Consider the following 18,307-nt stretch of genomic DNA (forward strand, 5'->3'; position numbering starts at 1 on the left):
GCATGTGAGGGGAATGTTCTGGAAAAATGCGATGGACACAGACTAGCTCCCCAGATAAGGCTGGAGGGTCACATCGCTTTTCTCCTCAAGCCCTAGACTAGCTTTTGGGAAGGAAGAAAGAGCCTGACCTTTGGGAAACAATTGAGATGTTAATTTTCCATGGGTCATCTTGGACCTTGCTCCTCAGACAATGTCTACACAGGTTTGATGGATCCTTCGTAGCATGGGGTGTCTCTGGGCTGGAGAACAACAGGCATGTCAGGGTAGGAAGTCAGCTCAGAGCAGCATTGCTGTCAGACTCTGATACGAAACATGTGAAAAGCAAGACAAAAACTTCCTCGCCTTGCAACAAAATATCAAATACATCTCATTAGTAATCCCAAAGCTTTCCCAACATAGGAGAGTAGACAGTAGCACCAGAGGGGGAAAGACCCCTAGTTTGATGTTGTTCGAGAGGCTGTTTAATGTTGCCCGAGAGGCTGTTTAATGTTGCCCGAGAGGCTGTTTAATGTTGCCCAGGGAAATGATGGTGTCACCTATTAGCAGAAGAGCCAAAAGAAGGGGCCAGGAGAGGATGCCACCTAGTGGTGGTGAATGGTAGCTCAGCCCATGCTGTGGAAAACATTGAAAAAATACCCGTGGATGGGTTTTAATTTTCCATCTCTGAACTTTTTTTTTTTTTAAAGGAAGTGGGGGTACCCTCCAAGTGCTCTCTCCTTCTCAGCTGTAAATATTTGATTTCTTAAAAGCTCTCAGGAGGATGGCTGTGCTGTTACAAAGCCCTCCGGGATCCTTGTTTGTCCCATCAACTCATGACTGGTACGCCACCTTAGCTCATGACCAGCTACACGTCCTCAAATTCAAGGTGAGAAAGTTCTGGAGGCCACGGATGAGAAGAAATGTGATTTTGTGATTTGAAATAAACCACTGAAAACCTTTCAAAGGAGAAAAAGAAAGCATGTTCTAGTTCATTAAAAAAACAACATCTAGGGCGCCTGGGTGGCTCAGAGGGTTAAAGCCTCTGCCTTCGGCTCAGGTCATGGTCCCAGGATCCTGGGATCGAGCCCCGCATCGGGCTCTCTGCTCAGCAGGGAGCCTGCTTCCCCCCTCTCTGTCTGCCTGCCTCTCTGCCTACTTGTGATCTCTCTCTGTATGTCAAATAAATAAATAAAATCTTAAAAAAAACAAAAAACAAAAAAAATCTAATCTTTCTATTGATCCAATGATTTAACTCTAAGTTGGTGAACCATTTCTTTCACTGGCATTTTGTCCTTAGGAGCTGACCAAATCATGAAAAAATGTCCCCAAACTGTAAGTAAATGGAAGTTACTTTGACTAGTTTCGGATCTTACTAACTTCTTGGCACAGAAATCAGACTCTGAAGCTGACTGATGTGAAGGGGCAAAGCCAACAATTCTGCCACCTGACCAGACCTGGGTCTCTTACAAACGGACCTGCTCACACGCGGCTTCCCCAGGCGAACACTCACCTTTGACGGGCTGTCAAGGGAACATGCTTTTTACCAAAAGCTGTGCATTTTCCACGTCGGTTTTGTAAAAGAGGTTAGTAATCATTGGAATCTAGCCTAGTTCTGAGGTAACATTAGAAGCAAACAGGTGCATGTGTCTATGTTTTCTGGTTGGTGAATTCTTGCAATTTGTGTTTTGCACACTTGGCGTGATGTGGAGAATGAAAACAATCCATCAGGTCATCTGGCCCATCACCTTCCCCGGTAAATCCACTTTATGCTGAAACTACAGAGAGAGGCAAAAATCAGAGTTCAGCAAGTCACATTCCCAAGGGGACCTTGGGACCCTGTGGCAGAACGCACACAGGATTTAAGAAACCAGGTGAGTATGAACTCAGGGCAACCAAGAGAGAGACAGCAGTGAGAAGCTCAGGGTTGGTTTGGTGGCAGTTCCTGGAGATTTGTCGTTGGCGGCAAGCTGAATGCCTTCAACCTGAATTCCTAACCCTTTGTAAATAGTAATGTCCGATTCCTCAGTGACCCATTCTGTGTCACAGGCCATCCTTCTGCAGACTCTGTCCTTGTCTGCAGTACAGAGTGTGCCTCAAATTGGGAGGCGGGGGTACCGGGATACCATCATTTGTCAGGAGTCCCCTTCTGCCCCTCAGAGTGTGAGGAAGATTCCCATTTGGAGAGAGAAGTTCCAATGACCCCCAGAATCTCCGGGTAGTTGCCAAGCTTTCTGTCAGGGAGATTTAAAAGCCATTTACTTGTGTTTATTTTATATTTAATGAGTTGGTTCATGCCAAAGGCTGGGCTGATGTCTCGTTTATTTTGGATTCTGAACATTTGCACACAGTTTCCACTTGAAATAGCGGACCGGGAATATAGACGATCACAGACCCTCAAAAAGATCTTAACAGCTGTAGGTGATGGACATTCGAGGTCAGGCCGAAATGTCCACTCTTGGTGGGGGTCGTGTTTCTTTCTGGGTGGCGACTTTGTGCTGTGGTCACAGCAGAGGGTTACCAGCCCAGAGCTGGAGATCCTGAAACAAAGAGGTAGGGAAGGCTCCACTGGGCAGACGGCTTGAAGGCTAACTTTCATGGCTGTTCCAGAGAAAAAGTCGGAGCTTCACAACCAGGAGACAGAGCAGTGACTTATCCACACAAGGGCAGAAAAGAATCAGGTTTGGCCTGATAGAAACCAGGCAGTTGTCTGACAATGAGAGATCCTCCTCCTGTCTTTCTGTCCTTGGAGGTGTGGGGGGCAGGGTGAGGAGGTGTGCGGGTTGGGGGCTACCCCTTTGGTAGAACAGGCCAGCTTGTGACTTTGGGAAACTATCTGTGAGGCTGTCCCCAGCAGTGATGGCAGGCTGGAGCTCCTAGCCTGTGTCCCCAGAACTCTTATAGTGTGACAAATTGGAGCTCTAACTAGGGCATTGTGTTAGAGCTAACACTACACTTCCCTAGGTTTTGTTGGCCCATGAAATTCTGGAACTTTGCCTGGAGGGATGCTCGTATGAAAGAATTCCATGGACCAATAACTCTGGGAAATCCTGCATGCCTCCTTTAGGATTTCTTCAAAGGCCTAGCAACTCACTGGAGTCTTGGGACCTGCATCAAAGAATTCTGTCTCCTCCAATCCTCCTCCAAACTCCTAACTGACCCCCTCCTGAGAAACCCGTTCTGACCTCCAGCTCTCCCGAGGGAGCACCAGCCAGGAGCAAGGAATCACGATGAGCGGGAGTCGTGCACTCATGAGAAGGCTGAGGAAGTTAGAAGAGCCCCCAGTCACATGAAGGAGGCCTCTTGTGGGATGCTTCCTCTTGTCTTCTCCCTTGTCCCCGGACTGAGGCATAAAAGGTTAAAGGAGGTATGGAGAGAACACCTTAGACCAGCTCTCCTAATACGGGCCTTGGGGAGATGCATTCCTTTTCTTTGGACTCATTTTCCAAATCTGCATTCATGGATGGAGTGGGTGGATCAGGGTTGAGGGGGGTGAACACAGAGTCTAGTCTTGGCATTACAACAATACCATGCGAGTTCTCCAAGATGCTTGATGCACCAGGGAGGGGTACTGTCTTCCCACCTGCTAGCTTTACCTTTCCTCACATCTTGTTACCTAGAGCTGCCTCCCACTGTATCAAGAACTACCCCAGGGATCCTATTGCCCCTGGCCATACTTATATTCTCACTTTATCCCATGATCTTCTATCCACAAGAACACTGTTTGCTTTTACCACTTTCTTAGAAGTGGACAAGTAAGTTACGATAGGGTCTGAAGTTGCCCAGTGTCAAGCAAGGGGAAGAATCTGGTTGAAGGATTCAACAAAGGCTCTTGGAATTGGGGTAATAGAAGGGCACCGGAGGCATCCCTTTGCTTTGACTGCACTGTCTTCGGAGGGAGAGGCCCCTGCAACAGCTTTGACTATGATTCTGTTCTCCCTCAAAACACAGCTGATAGGGGACTGTGGGGCCATCTGGTCCCGTCCTCTTTGGCCTAGCTCAGGAAGAGGAGTTGCCCTAATCCTATTATTAGTCTCCCTGGACAGGCTGTAGTAACAACAGGGGCTGAGAAGTATCTTCTCATCTAACTTCTCCCAAGGCTGATTTTGATGGGTGCATCAAACTCACTCATGTTTGGCTGTTGACCAACCTAATCTACGTTCTCTTGGTGGTCCTCTGTCGTGCTCCTTTCCCGTCACAGAACATTCCAGATGGCTCTTCCTCCTACCTCCCTCCTGAAGCCCACAGCCTCTGATTCCTTCCCTTCATTTCCTGCTCTATGCCTTCTACCAACCCTGACCTGTATCTCCAGTAGTCCAGACTCCAGTCCTGGGGCAGCCCCGTGGGATGTAAGTCAAGGCTAACTTCTCTCTCTCTCTCTTTGGGATTTGCTGGGAGTATTGTAAATAAAGTATTGTCATAATTATTACCGATTAACATTTTTATGCCTAATGAAGTTTCGAAGGGATGGTGTTTACTTGGTCTAGGGGAGGGGCACCTTCCAGATGACTTGCCCAGCAATTAAAGCAGCTCGTTAGTTGGAGGCCCGGGATGGCTGAGGACAGCTGGAGAGCTCTTCTTTGCAAGCAGCTCTGGTTAACATCAACCGGGAAAGCTCTTTGTAAACACATGAATAATTGATTGTCCCGCGCTCACATAGCTACCGCGGATCTGAGCCTGTATGACTCATTTGCAAGCCATCCCTGTCGTCTGGATGCCATAACATTGGAGGAATGATGATCGTTTCTTGGAGATTCTTCTGTGGCCAGAGTTGCCAAGACCAAGGCTGTAATGGTTTGTTATGATGACCTTTGTTATTCCATTAGGCTCAATTGCTTTAAAAAATGATGTGTGCATACTTTAGGAACGTTTTTACCCTTTACGTTGACCTGACATCATAGTTTATATTACAAAATGTATTAATGACAGAGGAGTGTTTTCATGTCCCAAGGACAAATTTTAACAACCATAATCTGCCCTTAGTCATCATAAATATAAATGTATTGGTCAAACAGATCTCGTTAATGTGGCCAAGATAAATGCAAGTCTATATTTTAAGGCAGTTGAAGTTCTAGAGGATATTTGGAGCTTTTTGTGGGGCTAAGAGATCTTGTATACGTGCTATCAAAAGGCTGAGAAAATTAACATGTTTCCCCCTCTGGTTTCTCGTCAGACAGATATAAACGTCCTGGGGATGTCAAGAAAGATTGTTCACATAGTTTCTGGACTCCGTTAATGCCTGGTGGGGTGAAGCTTAGTTCTTAAAGCTGTATTCTTTTCATTATGCTCACAGTGCTTCTGCAAAGGAACAAAATAAAGATTTCAAGACTCAGCAAATGCGTTGCTCAACCCCACGCTTTCCCTGGTAGTTTTAATTATCTGAGTGCCCCCTGCCCCGCCAGCTTGCTTCCTGTAGGAGGATCCTCTTTTCAACAGATGCACAGCTGACATTTTGCAGTCTATATGCTGGGCACAGGCTGGGTCGAACACCTCATCTTCTTCTCTGTTACGCAGCCCTCAGAAGCATTGGCCGTTGCTAGTGGTGCCCACATTTTAAGCTTCTCAGGCAGAAAATAAATGCTTTTTTAGAATCCTTTTTAGTTGTGAGCTTAGTCTGAGCCATGAACATGTGTTTAAGGCAGTAATGTCTCTGACAGAGCAGACCATTTCCAGGGGGAGTTGGTCTTCCCTGAATATAGCAGACATGGTCCCATGATGAAAACCTGTGTGGCTTATGGGCACCTGGCAATGACTGATGAGTACTTCAAATAAAACCATTTTCCATTCTTCCCTTAGAAGAGTCTTCTAAGAGGAACCTTCCTTCCGCATCTGCTGTTGTCTTCTCTAGTATCACCCAGTGGGCTTTGGAGTCATGATTTTGCCTGGATACCCTCTCTGGGATTGGGGGTTGACTTACTTTCTTAATTTGATGATGCGGCAATAGTTCTGTGATAATCTCCTCTGTGGTTGAAACCTTTTGATTAATTTAGAGAGAGAGGCACATACACCCAGGGTCACAGCAGCACCGTTCACTCTAGCCAACAGGTGGGAGCAACCCAAGGGTTTGATGAGAGATAAACAGAATAAAGAAAATGTTATATCTGTATAGAATGGAATGTTATTCAGCCTTAAAAAGGAAGGGAATTCTGGCACATGCGATGACATGGATGAAGCTTGAGGACATGATGCTGATTGAAATATGTAGGTCGCAAAGGGACCAATACTGTATGACTCCAGTCATAAGAGATATGGTGCATAGTCAGACTCAGAAGCAGACAGTAGAATGGTGGCTGCTGGGAACCAGGGGAGGACGAATGGGAATTACTGTTTACTGGGAACAGAGTTTCAGTTTTGTAGGATAGAAAGAGTTCTGGATATGGATGGTGGTGATGGTTGCACAGTAGTGTGAATGTATTTAACTCCACTGAACTATAGGGACACCCCCGGCTCAGTCAGTTAAGTGTCTGCCTTTAGCTCAGGTCATGATCTCAGGGTCCTGGGATTGAGCCCTGTACTGGGATCCTTGCTCAGTGGGGAGCCTGCCTCTCCCTCTCCCTCTGCCTACTGCTCCCCCTGCTTGTCTCTCTCTGACAAATAAATAAATAAAATCTTCAAAAAAAAAATACCACTGAACTGTACACTTCAAAGTGGCTAAGAGAGTACATTTTAAGTGATGTGTATTTTACCACAATTAAAAAATAGTAATAAAAAATAAATAAAAAGTGGGGCACATCAGAGACTTGGCATTAGCTTAATTCAAACTCCAAGGCCCCTTTTCTGGAAACAGCCTGACTCTAGCCCCTGAGAGAACCCCACCCCCACCCAGAATACCAAGAACTCCTCTTGCTGAGACTAAAGAGATTTAGAAATTGAAATGTGATAACTTTAAACTTAACCTTGATCGTGGGTGAGATAACTTTAAACTTTAATGTTTTGTTTTAACTTCTTTGGACCTTAACTTGTTCTTGTTGTTGTTTTAAACAACAAATAAATTAATTAATTTATTTTAGAGAGAGCGAGCGCAAGTGGGGAGAGGGACAGAGGGAGACAGAGAGAAAGAATCTCAAGCAGGCTCACTCCACCGAGAACAGAGCCTGAAGTCGGTCTCGATCTCATGACCCTGAGATCATGAACTGAGCTGAAATCAAGAGTTGGATGCTCATCGGACTCAACCACCCCAAGCGCCCCAGACCTTCGCTTGTAAGGGGATTTTGAGCTTTGGAGATCCTGGTAGTTCGATATTTTGAGAGGAGTTAAGTTCAAATGTAGAACAGCCTACGGTTGGCCTTTTATTGTTGGGGTGCCTCTATGATATCATCGGATCATTGCCTAATTTCTAATAGGTTATGTTGGTCGATGAGGCTGGAAATAGATCTCAGTCTATTTGAGGAAATAGAAGAGAATCTACATTTTCTGTCTTGACTACAGAAAGGCCATGAAGAACATAATGTCCTGTACTGATCCATCTCTGGAACTTTTGGGGCGAAAATCCCCACTGCCTGTCCCAGAAGGTCCCTAATGGAGCTGTAGCGGGTGTTAGGGGTGTTGAAGATACTGTCCCACTTCTGGCTGACCACAGGCATCATGGGTAAACACAGTGGGAACAGAGAACAACAACAACAAAAATACTGAGGAATTTTGGGGCAGAGATGGTAAGTAACTTCCCTGTAATAAACTGCTTCGGGATTGAGATGGCATGTATCCCTAATATACCCACATGAAGGGACGTTAATTCGTCTTGGCCCCTCTCTGCCTCCCCACACTCTTCTTCTCAGGGGACACCTGACTAGTAAATTTGGGGGCAGCCACTGAGCTCTGTGCCTCCTCCTCCATCTTTCTTCTTGGGCTCTGCTCATCTTCTAACTGCAGGATCCCAGGTCTCTTTGAGCTGAGTGGTGAGCTGGGCAGAAAAACCCTGCTCTTGTTGGGGGAAGCCTACAGTTTTGTGTCATGCTGCCTGGGGTTCAGCTCCGGGATTCTGCATGAGAAATTCCATTGCTTCTATATTTCTAAACCACATCCTGGATCCAAGCTAACTTTTATCAGTAATACAATAGATATTTTGATGTAAAACAGGATTTTTCTTTGCTCTTAAACGACATCCACATTCTCATTATGCCTTCACATTTGTAGCATGTCACGAAGTCTTCAGATCACTGTCGCCCACACACACTGTTTGATCGCTGGCACTCCAGTGAGCTCGGATGGATGTGCAAGCTTTTTGGAAGCTGCTGCAGTGTTATAATCACACTTGTCCCTCATTGCCTAAGTCCCGTCGGTGAGGTTTGAAGAGGTGAACTAACCTGCCTATGTTGTAGGTGAGGGCTAGAATGAGAACTCCAGGCTTCTGGTTTGGGTCGTGGGCTCCTAAAGAACCAGTTAGCAAGGGTTATCTCAAAGAGTGGTAGTATCTTCAGCTGGAAACTGGTTTGATCCCACAGTTTTGTTTTGAAACATCTGCTGATGACGTCACGAAGGGACCTTTCAGATCAGGGTCCGTAAGTTCCAGTGTGGATGGGACTCCTGTGGGAACCTTGAGTCGAGGGCTGCTCTTGCATCTGACACCCAGCTATGCTGATGGGGGACTGAGGTGGGCTTAGGGAGTCTCATTTTTATAAAAACCCAGCTGTTCTAAAGTCTTCCCTGATTTTCCATAAAGTTCTCACAATCCTTTTTATGTGGGCGTGCTCCCTCATGGTGGGTAGAGTGACAAATCCTGGCTTTCTTTGAAAAAGGGAACTCAGAAATACATCATGGTTAGCCACGGACGCACACATTTTGGATGATGGGCTTACACTCATGTGAACACACACAGAGGCCCCTGGCGCCCTCAGGGTACCACAGCACCCCCTTCTGGATGCAGGGGTTGGGAAAGACACCAAACCTACCCCACAAACATCCAAGCAGCTGAGTTGCCGGCTACATCATTAACTAATCCTGAATTAATTCTCCAGGAGGGAGAACACCTGGGGCTTAGCTTTGCCTGTGTGTGCATGTATGTGTGGGGGGAACGAATGAGGAAGTGATTTGTAAAAATATTTGCTTCTTTTTTAAAACAACTAGTGCCTTTCATTGAATCAACAAATAAGGAGGAGGCCCCAAATACAGCGTTAATAACGTAAAGAGTATGGGAGCTGATGGATGGTTTAAAAAAATATTTATTTATTTTTTAAGTTTTTTAAAAAATTTTTATTTATTTGACACAGAGAGTGAGATCACAAGTAAGCAGAGAGGCAGGCAGAGAGAGAGAGTGGGGAAAGCAGAGCAGAGAGCCCGATGCCGGGCTCGATCCTAGGACCCTGAGATCATGACCCGAGCCAAAGGCAGAGGCTTTAACCCACTGAGCCACCCAGGCGCCCCTAAAAAAATATTTAAAGCCAAGGTAAGGATTAGGACCGCTGATGAGTAATTGCTACATGCTCTGAGGGCTCGGGGAGAAGCTGTGAGCCTACTGGTTTTTCTCTATTTATACCTCCCAGCCAAGCTTCAGAGGAAACTCCACGTGAGCTGGAAAAGATGAATTTCAAGCTTCATTGAGAACTCTAAAACCTTAAATCCTTCTCGAAAATAACCTGCCTCTCAGGAATCTTTGTTCCCCCCCCCGCCCCCGCCCCCGCCCCCGCCCAATTATAAAGCTCTTCTTCAGGCTGTGGAATGGCTGCATTATTAACTATGATTACTTAAGTCTCTGAACAGAAGGATGCAATAAATCTGAAAGTATTTGTTCTGGTTTGTGACAAAGCAAAACTGTATAATATTAAATCAGATGTTGTTATAAACATATAAAATCACACATTTTTTTCCCAACTTGGGGCATGGTGGCATGAAGCTTCTGGGAATCTAAAAAAAAATGTTTTTACATTCTTGGATCCTGAGGCCGGTTTCTGCTAGGTTTTCTTCTTTCTGCGCATGGATGCTAATAGAGAGTGCTTCTGTTTAGGTCTCTCTGTTTTCCCGGTGAGTTAGCAAGGTTGAGTAGAAGTATTTTTACTTCTTTACAGGCTGTTCTCTGGGGTGGAGCTGGTGACCCAGGCCGTGTGTGTTTGTGTGTGTGTGTGTGTCTGTGTGGCTGTCGAGTGGGGAAGATGAATGGCACCCGAGTACCCTGGAATGTTTGGGTTGGAAGGGCTCTTAGAAACACACTAGTTCACCAACCTCCTCGTTGCTCAGGTCATGTTTTCAAACTTAGGTTCGAATGTGTGGGAGAGTGAAAGCCATACAAATCTGGAGGTGGGGAGGAATTTTGAAATTCAAGTCCAAGTTTCTAGGTTAGGCCTCTGTGCCCTCTGGCTTAGTTAGAGGAATGGCAGGGTTGTCAGTCACGTGACAAACCTGCCACTGTCCTTGGGGGTCAACCCCAGGCCTTGGTAAGGACAGATAATCATGACCCTGCGTAAAGCTTCACGTCTGCCTCTGGACAGTGGTCAGGTTGGCCTTCATTTCCCTCCCTCAAAGGAGTGGCCTTGCCTCTGCATGGTATACACAGTCATGAGCAAAGAGCCACAAAGAAGTCAAAGAAGTCAACGGAGGGAGTGTTAAGAAGTGATTTCAGGTTTACTTGTGTTGGCACTTATGGACAATTTTTGTCTCCAAATATATTATTTTTTATCATTGAGTTGATACATTTATATTAAAAATAAAACTATAGCCTCAGAATATTGTGTATTTAATAATCGCCTTTTACGAAGATGATTTAGGATATTAACAGCATTCTACAAATTACTTAGAACTGCACTATCCAAGATGGTAGCCGTTCGGGGTAATTGACATATGGTTGGTCCAAATGGCGTTAATGCTGTGCGTGTGAAATACATATGAGATCGCAAAGACTCAGTCAAAATGGAAGAGTGTAATGTGTTTCTGCAATCATTCTTTTTTTTTTTTTTAAGATTTTATTTATTTACTTGAGAGAGAGAGAGAGCATGAGCGAGGCAGAGGGAGAGGGAGGAGCAGACTCCCCGCTGAGCAGGGAGCCCACAGGGGGTTCGATCCATCATGAACTGAGTCAAAGGCAGATGCTTAACCACCTGAGCCACCCAGGTGTCCCTGCAACCATTCTTACAATGATTACGTGTTGAAATGATAACAGTGTGGATAAACAGGGTTAAGTAAATTATTAGAATTAATTTTTTAATGTGGCTACTAGATTAATTAACTAATTAATTAATTAATATTTTCTTAAAGTCATCTCTACGCCCAAAGTGGGACTTGAACTCATAACCCCAAGATCCGGAGTTGAATGTTCTACTAACTGAGCCAGTCAGGTGCCCCGCTACTAGAAAATATAAAATTAAATGCGTGGGTGCTGTATGAAGGAGAGAAGCTTAGCCTTCTCCTTGACAAGGACAGAGGAGGCCTTTGGGCCTGTACAACACACATAGAGTTAAGGCAGTGTCACTTACTTGGTGGCATGTAAGCATTGTTTTGAGGGAGAAGAGTGACTGCTGAATGGGTACAAGGTATCCCTTTGGGGTAGTGAACTGTTCTGGATAGACAGGGCGGTTGGTGGCATAGTATTATGTACGAATGTACTAAATGTCACTGATGATAAATTTTGTTATGTGTGTCTTACCACTGTAAAAAATTGCAGGGGCACCTGGGTGGCTCAGTTGAGGGTCCCATTCTTGATTTTGGCTCAGGTCATGATCTTAGGTTAGGGTCATGGGATGGGGCCCCACCTCAGGCTCTGTGCTCAGCTTGGAGGTCTGCTTGGGATTCTCTCTCTCCTTCTGCCTCTCCTCCAGCTCATGCTCTCTCACTCTCTCTTTCTTTAATGATAAATAAATAAATCTTTTTAAAAATGGCATATGTGGCTCACGTTATACTTGTGTTTTCAATGCTCGTTTAAAGTAAGGAGGTGGGGGTGTGTGGCTTTGCTGAAAACAGTGTCTTTAGAAACAGAGAAAAAAGTTAGAAGAGGCAAAGAGGGTCTGAAATCTGTCGGGAGAGGTCCGAATACTTTTCCTCGCGGGGGCTCCTGTCTCTTCATAATGCCTTTCTCTTATCTCATTCCACTGTCTTCCCCGCTTGGCCTTCTGCCCGCTGCTAGGTTGCTCATGAAGATGACTCTTTCCCTAAAATTCCTCCCAGTTTATGAGGCGTTAAGGAGTTAGGAATCTTGAGGGTCGGAAATAAAATACGACACCCAGATCAGGTTCGACAAGTCCCTCCCCTTCCCAGATAGTGTTGATTAAGAAAAAATAAAATCTTTTCTGCACATCTCTGGAATCCAGCTTCTTCAAAGTACAACCCCTGTGGCAAACTGACGTGTGATGTTGGAAGTCAGGACAGCGGCTGGGGGGCTCGGGGTCGGGAGGAGGCAGGGGGTGGGCAGGTTGGGGCCTCAGAGAGGGCTGTGGGGAATAATCTGGTATTGATCTGGTGGCTCTTGATCTCAGTGTATCCGTTTGGTGAAACGCTATTGAACTTCTGACTTGGGTACTTTTCCGAATGCCTTCATACATCAGTAAAAAGTTAAAAAAAAAAACAAAACCAAAAAACAAAACTCAAACCATCCTGAGAGGTGCACACTTTTTTTGAGTGGAAAGCTAACAGCTCTGGAAGGAGTGAATACAGAAGGCCTGGTGTGTATTCTGTGAGCGTGGACACCAGCCGACGCTGTATTCCCTTCCATATGGGACCCGGACTGGCCCCACAGGTCATGGAGGCCCAGATGGGGTGGCCCCTGGAGGTCCTTCTCCAGACTAGTGTTCTGTAAGTGACCCACCTCGGAAAATTTGTCTTCTACCTTATCTTTTGTTTCTCCCTCTGGGGCTTCCACACACAAGGTCAGAGGTGTTGCTTACCAAGAGGCGGGCTAGTTTGTGTAGGTGAGTTAGCTACGGACAGTCACATCCCTGCGGGAGACTGGAGTTTCTCCTCTGTTTACTCAGCCGTCTAAAGGATGACATCTTGCCTTTTGCTGCGACGTGGTTGGAACTAGAGGGTGGTATGCTAAGCGAAATAAGTCAGTGGAATTTAAGAAACAAAACAGATGAGCAAGGAAAGAGAAGGAAAAATAAAATAAGATGAAAAGTGAGAGGGAAGCAAACCATAAAAGACTCTTAACTCTAGGGGAGAAACTGAGGGTTGCTGGAAGGGAGGGGGGTGGGAGGATGGGGTGAATGGGGTGATGGGCATTAAGGAGGGCATGTGATATAATGAGCACTGGGTATTGTATGCAATTGGTGAATCACTAAATTCTACCCCTGAAACTAGTAATACAGTATATGTCAGTTAAATTGAATTTAAATAAAAAATAAAAAAAACAAAAAGAATTCTCCGCCTGCTGCGAACAGTCGCCAGCAAGGACAGGAGGGACCACTCCGGGGTGAGCGGGCCCTGACTGCAGTTATCACCTACGGAAATCCTGTGTGCTGGTAAATTCCACGCTTGGGGAAGCCAGGAGAAGGGATGACAGGGAGCAGAGGGGCCGGGAATGCTAATGGGGGAGCTTGTTAGCAGATAGTGGCTGGGGAGAGGCACAGGGGACATGGGTTGGAGGAGCATATGTGGAAACAGGGAAGGGAAAATAAATAAATGAGATAAGCAACTTCATTTGCTTTCTCCTTTATGACTCTTTTACTTTGTGATGGGAACTGTGGTGTCCCCTGGATCTCCTTTTCTGGGGACAATAGCCTGGCAACTGATTTTGAAAAGCAGGTCTGGACCCTCTCTCCTTGCCCCGTGTCCACCCCTCTGCAGTGAGTTTCAACACCACTGGCTGGACGGGCTTCCCAGAGCCACACCCCTCCCCAACACACACAAGCTCAGACCCCAGCCCCAACCTCTAAAGTGCAAAGGACACATGGTTACACAGCCAGCTGGATGCCCTCGGCACTCCCCCACACCAGAGAGACCTAATGCTGGGATCACTATGAGGTAGTCAGTTCAATAGAGCTTAATAACAATGTTGTTGGCCTGTGGAGAGGTTTCTCTTTTGTTGGAGCACAACCGGAAATGGTCACATTGGCCCCAGGCTAAGCGCTGAGATCCAGGTCTGCTGCCTGCTGGAAGGCCAAGCTCCAGGTTCCAACATCAACAGCAACTGGTTCCCTTGGAAAAACTTTCGACCTCATGTAATGGGCAAGAGGGAACAGGCAAGGGGCTGGGAGAGCAACCTGTCCACGCCTGTCCACCGCTCTGGTTCCATTAACTGGATGACTAGGGCTTTGCCAACCTCAGTAGGACATCTGTAGTATAGGTATGATGATGATAACACAGCATACATCATATGACGATGATAATACCTCACACATATGTAAGGGTCTGATAACACGTATGTAAAACCACTTTGCAAAGTGTAGAGTGCCTAAACGTTAGCTCTCTGGCATGGACTGCCAAGCAGCTCGCTGTGGGAGGTATGGAGAGTGCCTTGTTGCCAAGAACTCAAAGAATTCCAGTTTGCAAATGGTTAATTTTTACTTTACAGAATCTTTAAGAGAGAATCCTGATTCCAGTGAAATCTGTTAAGCCCTACCTCTCGCCAAGAGCTCATACTGTCTAGTGACCCAAGAGAGAAACAGTTCAATGGAAAAGCAAGTCATGTAATTCTGAGGAACTGGCTTTGGGATGGCTCTTTGGGGCTCACATCTGAAACCACTGTTTCCTCAGTCTGCCTCTGGACCATTACTATCCTGCTCACCTCAGCAGGGAGGGTATGCCTGCTCCCAACTCACTTCTACTGCAGCTGAAGCCTTGAGAAGTTTTCTACATTGCTTGTTTAAGCCCAGGCCAGTGGATTCCCCCTCTGCTAGACCTGCCTCCTCAAGCACATTCCTCCGGTTGGAGACGAGATGGGCCAGGGTCAAGTTGAGAAGGAGGGGAGGCCAGGAGCCACCATGCTGAAAGTCCATGTACCGCTTAGCTGGCATTTGAATGTTTTCCATAAGGATTGTGAGGTCTTAGAGGCAGGAAAGAGATCTTAAAGCCATTCACTAAATGCTTACGGAGCCCCTACGATGGGCTAGGCACCATTCTTCCTGAGCAAAACAGACACATGCTCTTAACCAAGCTTACTGTGCCTGGCGTTACACAACTAATGACACAAATAATTAATTGCAAGTGTGATGAGTTCTCTGAAGGGGAAGTGAGGGGTGCTGAGGGAATGTTTCAGTTGAGCCCTGAAGAATAGTGAACTCAACCCAGTGAAGGGTGTGATGGTGATGAGGGTCAGAAGTGGGTCAAGCCTTCCCAGCTAAGGGAACATATGTATATGTACATTTTCTTCCATGAGAAGGGGCAAAACGCTATATATAGTCTGCCTATCCCCTCCCCCACTTGTAGCCTCTCATCTCAACACTTCTAGAACTCCGCAAATGTCGTTTCTTAATTAGACACAGAGACACTATGCTTAGTTACAAAACCAGCCCAATTTGTATATTTTCATATTATACACATGAAGCTTGCTATTCCTTTTTGCTGCCCCCTCCCTGTCCCTTACATAACTGTCCAAAAGAGAAAGCCGAAGAAAACACACACTCCCAGAGTTTATTATAGTTATTATGACTCAGACAGATTTGAAGACTAGAATTTAATGGAATTTTTTTTTTTTCTAACATTCCTTGGGGAACTTGAAGGACTTTTTTTCCCACCAGCCAATGAAATAAGATTCTAAAAACACATTTCTTTCTTAAAAGAAAAAAAAAAAACCTCTTCTGACTTCAAAGTCAATTATCCTAGAAGCACAACACTTGCCCCATATTTTCACGTCCCTCCATACCTGCCTCTTCCCTCTCCTTTCCTCTTTATTTCTCTGGTGTGGTAAGAAGCGAAATAGAGAAGCTGGTTTCAGTCTTGGCTCTTGACCTTGCTGTGTGACTTTGGTTAACCCACTTCCCCCTGTCTCAACCTCAGCTTCTTCAAATGTACAACACAGGGATGGACCCTAGGACTCGGAACCCTAACATTCCTTGTTTCTTGGGAGAAACACAATGAAGAGACATTTCACCCAGCCGCTGTAGGCTCCATATTGAAAAGTCAGAATCGACTGACTATCTCCTTTCTCAGGAGGGAAACTGGAGCCAAGGCCTTCCTCGACTTCAAGGATCACTTTGCTGGAGCCAAAGTAAGCAGGAGTTCCTCTTGTCCAGGCCAGCCGCCCTCTCTCCAGCTTTCCTTGTCTCCACATCCATCTGTCTGCACTTCTACAGGCCTTGCGAACTCCACAAATCTTTCCTTAGCTTTCCCAGCTAAACCTGCTGTTTCCCACATGGATCTCCACCCCTGGGACTGTCCAGACCAAGAATTAAATGCCTCCAGGATCCTGGTCTGTAACACAAATGAGAGAAGATGGCCAGGTGAGGTGCACAAGCCCACACATTATGATTGGTAGAGACACGAACATCTCTGGTCTCATGCTCCGTTGAAGGGGATCTAAGTTCCACTCAGCTCTGACCAGTTGGCCTCATTCTGGAATAAGTGTGCAGCATTGCTAGATATTCTGCTGATCTTTTAAGATATTTTTAAGTCAAATGTGGCTCAATTTCTGCAAATCATGACATGGGCCAAAGACAAAAATCTGTGGATCAGATTTAACCTGTGGTTGCTGGTTTGCTACTTGTGTGTGTAGGCAAGTATTGGGTCCTTTATACATTCCACCTGATATTTACAAACCCTATAATACTTACCTGTGCATTCATTCATGTAATAAATATTGCCACCTACGGTGAGAAGTAAATAAAATAAATATTTTTATTTTAAATATAATAATTAAATATTTAAATAAATATTTCCCACCTACATAGGAAGCTAGGGAGCATAGATTAACTGAGACACACTGCACTGAAAATTAGGAATGACAGTGTGACCTTGAGTTTGAGCTGGGCCCAAACTAGCCCACTGATTGTATGTCATTCAGGGCTATGAAAGCAAGGGAGGGTCTTCTCGTACCCTATCTCTCTCTCAATCTCAGCTTTAGAAAATACTTCTATCAAAAAAAAAAAAAACTAGTCAAATTGTTTCAAATCAGGTTACTTTATTTATTTCTACCCTTTACCCACTCCCTGAGCTGTCCCCCTCCAATATGAAGAAGCAAAATCATAGAAACAAATAAGAATAAAAGTTTTAGCTCTGAGAGCCAAGGCCATTCATCCCTTCAGGATGAGAAACCTAACCATTTAACAGATGAGAGCTTTGAAGGGCAGATTTTAACAATCAGTATTAGTGGAAAAACCATTGGTTAGGAGTCAGATCACCTAGCTTCTAGTCCACTGCTGCAACTGAGAGACCTTGAGCAGACTGCTGACTCCATCTGGCCTCGGTTCCTCTCCATCCCACTACCCCCCCCCACCCTTCCACCTCAAACGCCCCAGGGTTAAATGAAAAATGAGTAGAGGATTTCCAACCTGAGTTCTTTCTGACCTGAATCCTGGCGACTTCGTGGAAGGAAAACATAAAGGAAAATGAGCAGGTTTGCCTGGGTGGCTCAGTCGGTGTGAGCGCCAGACACTTGATTTTGGCTCAGCTCATGATCTCAGGGTAGGGGGGCAGATCTCCGCATTAGGCTCTGTGTTAGGGGTAGAGACTGCTTGAGATTCTCCCTCTCCCTCTGCCCCTTTTCTCTTTTTCTCTCTCTCTCCCCCTCTAAAAAAAAAGAAATAAGAGCAAACCTAAGCATGTCTCTCTCTACGAGAGTGGCCAGAGTCCTGCTCTTCATAAGACAGAACGAGGGATGGAGCAGTTGAAATCTCACCTCCTCCCCTCTTCCTCAAGAACTAAGAGACTTGTTACAAACATGTTGAAAATGAACTTTTGGGACTTTATCACGCTAAAAAGCTTCTGCACAGCAAAGGAAACAGACAATGAAACAAAGAGGCAACCCACGGAATGGGAGAAGATATTCACAAATGACACTACAGACAAATGGCTGATGTCTAAGATCTATAAAGAACTTCTCAAACTCAATACCCAAAAAACAAATAATCAAGTCAAAAAATGGGCAGAAGACATGAACAGACACTTCTCAAAAGGAAACATACACATGGCTAACAGACACATGAAAAAATGTTCATCATTGTTAGCCACCAGGGAAATTCAAATCAAAACCACATTGCGATACCACCTTACACCAGTTAGAATGGCAAAAATTAACAAGACAGGAAACAACAAATGTTGGAGAGGATGTGGAGAAAGGGGAACCCTCTTACACTGTTGGTGGGAATGCAAGCTGGTGCAGCCACTTTGAAAAACAGTGTGGAGGTTCCTCAAAAAATTAAAAACAGAGCTACCCTATGACCCAGCAATTGTTCTACAGGATATTTACCCTAAAGATACAGATGTAGTGAAAAGAAGGTCCATATGCACCCCAATGTTCATAACAGCAATCTCCACA

At 45.4% G+C, this 18,307-nt stretch overlaps 1 non-coding gene across 1 annotated transcript; it reads left to right on the top strand.

Moving 5' to 3' along the window:
• The first annotated feature begins 11,278 nt into the window (after positions 1–11,278).
• LOC125086486 (U6atac minor spliceosomal RNA) lies at positions 11,279–11,404 on the top strand. Its single transcript, XR_007123224.1, has one exon. It is a non-coding gene; the product is annotated as a U6atac minor spliceosomal RNA (small nuclear RNA).
• Positions 11,405–18,307: the final 6,903 nt, after the last annotated feature.

The sequence above is a fragment of the Lutra lutra genome, chromosome 15 (genome assembly GCF_902655055.1).
Source record: "Lutra lutra chromosome 15, mLutLut1.2, whole genome shotgun sequence".
Taxonomy (NCBI): domain Eukaryota; kingdom Metazoa; phylum Chordata; class Mammalia; order Carnivora; family Mustelidae; genus Lutra; species Lutra lutra.